This window comes from Saccopteryx leptura, chromosome 4 (assembly GCF_036850995.1).
Source record: "Saccopteryx leptura isolate mSacLep1 chromosome 4, mSacLep1_pri_phased_curated, whole genome shotgun sequence".
Taxonomy (NCBI): domain Eukaryota; kingdom Metazoa; phylum Chordata; class Mammalia; order Chiroptera; family Emballonuridae; genus Saccopteryx; species Saccopteryx leptura.
The window spans coordinates 176016820-176019318 of NC_089506.1; positions in this window are offsets into that span (position 1 = coordinate 176016820).

A 2499-nucleotide genomic window follows, 5' to 3' on the forward strand; every position below is an offset into this window, starting at 1 on the left:
ATGTTTAAGACTCTCAACAAAATGGGTATAGAAGGAAAATATCTCAACATGATAAAGACCATATATGATAAACCATCAGCCAACATCATATTAAATGACATAAAACTGAGGACTTTCCACCTTAAATCAGGAACAAGACAGGGTTGTCCACTCTCTCCACTCTTATTTAACGTGGTGCTAGAAGTTCTGGCCAGAGCAATCAGACAAGACAAAGAAATAAAAGGCATCCATATCGGAAAAGAAGAAGTAAAGGTATCACTTTTTGCTATACATCGAAATGATCCTATACATCGAAAACCCGAAGGACTCCACAAAAAGATTATTAGAAACAATAAACCAATACAGTAAGGTTGCAGGATACAAAATTAACATACAAAAGTCTTTCTATATGCCAACAATGAAATATTAGAAAACGAACTCAAAAAAATAATCCCCTTCACGATTGCAACAAAAAAAAATAAAATACCTAGGAATAAACATAACAAAGTATGTAAAGGACCTATATAACGAAAACTACAAGGCATTATTAAGAGAAATAGAAAAAGACACAATGAGATGGAAAAATATTCCTTGTTCTTGGATAGGAAGAATAAATATAATTAAAATGGCCATATTACCGAAAGCAATATATAAATTTAATGCAATTCCCATCAAAATTCCTATGAGATTTTTTAAAGAAATGGAACAAAAAATCATCAGATTTATATGGAACTAAAAAAACCCCGAATAGCCAAAATAATCCTAAGGAAAAAGAATGAAGCAGGGGGCATTACAATACCTGACTTTAAACTATATTATAGGGCCACGATAATCAAAACAGCATGGTATTGGCAGAAAAATAGACACTCAGACCAATGGAACAGAATAGAAAGTCCAGAAATAAAACCACATATATATGGTCAAATAATCTTTGATAAAGGGGCCAACAACACACAATGGAGAAAAGAAAGCCTCTTCAACAAATGGTGTTGGGAAAACTGGAAAGCCACATGCAAAAGAATGAAACTCGACTACAGCCTGTCCCCGTGTACTAAAATTAATTCAAAATGGATCAAAGACCTAAATATAAGACCTGAAACAATAAAGTACATAGAAGAAGACATAGGTACTAAACTCATGGACCTGGGTTTTAAAGAACATTTTATGAACTTGACTCCAATGGCAAGAGAAGTGAAGGCAAAGATAAATGAATGGGACTACATCAGACTAAGAAGTTTTTGCTCAGCAAGAGAAACTGATATAAAAATAAACAGACAGCCAACTAAATGGGAAATGTTATTTTCAAACAACAGCTCAGATAAGGGCCTAATATCCAAGATTTACAAAGAACTCATAAAACTCAACAACAAACAAACAATCCAATAAAAAAATGGGAAGAGGACATGAACAGACACTTCTCCCAGGAAGCGATACAAATGGCCAACAGATATATGAAAGGATGCTCAGCTTCATTAGTTGTTAGAGAAATGCAAATCAAAACTATAATGAGATACCACCTCACCCCTGTTAGATTAGCTATTATCAACAAGACGGGTAATAGCAAATGTTGGAGAGGCTGCGGAGAAAAGGGAACTCTCATCCACTGTTGGTGGGACTGTAAAGTAGTACAACCATTATGGAGGAAAGTATGGTGGTTCTTCAAAAAACTGCAAATAGAACTACCTTATGACCCAGCAATCCCTCTACTGGGTATATACCCCAAAACCTCAGAAACATTGATATGTAAAGACACATGTAGCCCCATGTTCATTGCAGCACTGTTCACAGTGGCCAAGACATGGAAACAACCAAAAAGACCTTCAATAGAAGACTGGATAAAGAAGATGTGGCACATATACACTATGGAATACTACTCAGCCATAAGAAATGATGACATTAGATCATTTATAGCAAAATGGTGGGATCTTGATAACATTATACGGAGTGAAATAAGTAAATCAGAAAAAAACAAGAACTACATTGGTGGAACATAAAAACGAGACTAAGAGACATAGACAAGAGTGTGGTGGTTACCAGGGGTGGGGGGAGGGAGGACATAGGAGGGAGGGAGGGAGAGAGTTAGGGGGAGGGGGAGGGGCACAGAGAACTAGATAGAGGGTGACGGAGGACAATCTGACTATGGGTGAGGGGGTTGCAACATAATTTAATGACAAGATAACCTAGACATTTTTTTTTGAATATATGTACACTGATTTATTAATGTCATCCCATTAACATTAATAAAAATTTATTTAAAAAAAAGAAGAAAAAAAAAAGGGGATTACTTTTCATTTTTGCCCATTGAGTATGATGTTGGCTGTGGGTTTGTCATAGATGACCTTTATCATGTTGAGGTATGTTCCCTGTATTTCGAATTGCTGGGAGTTTTGATCATGAATGCGTGCTGGATTTTATCAAATACTTTTTCTGCATCTATGGAGATTATTATGTGGTTTTTCTCCTTCCTTTTGTTTCTGTGATGAATCATATTGATTGATTTGCAAATATTGTACCAGCCTT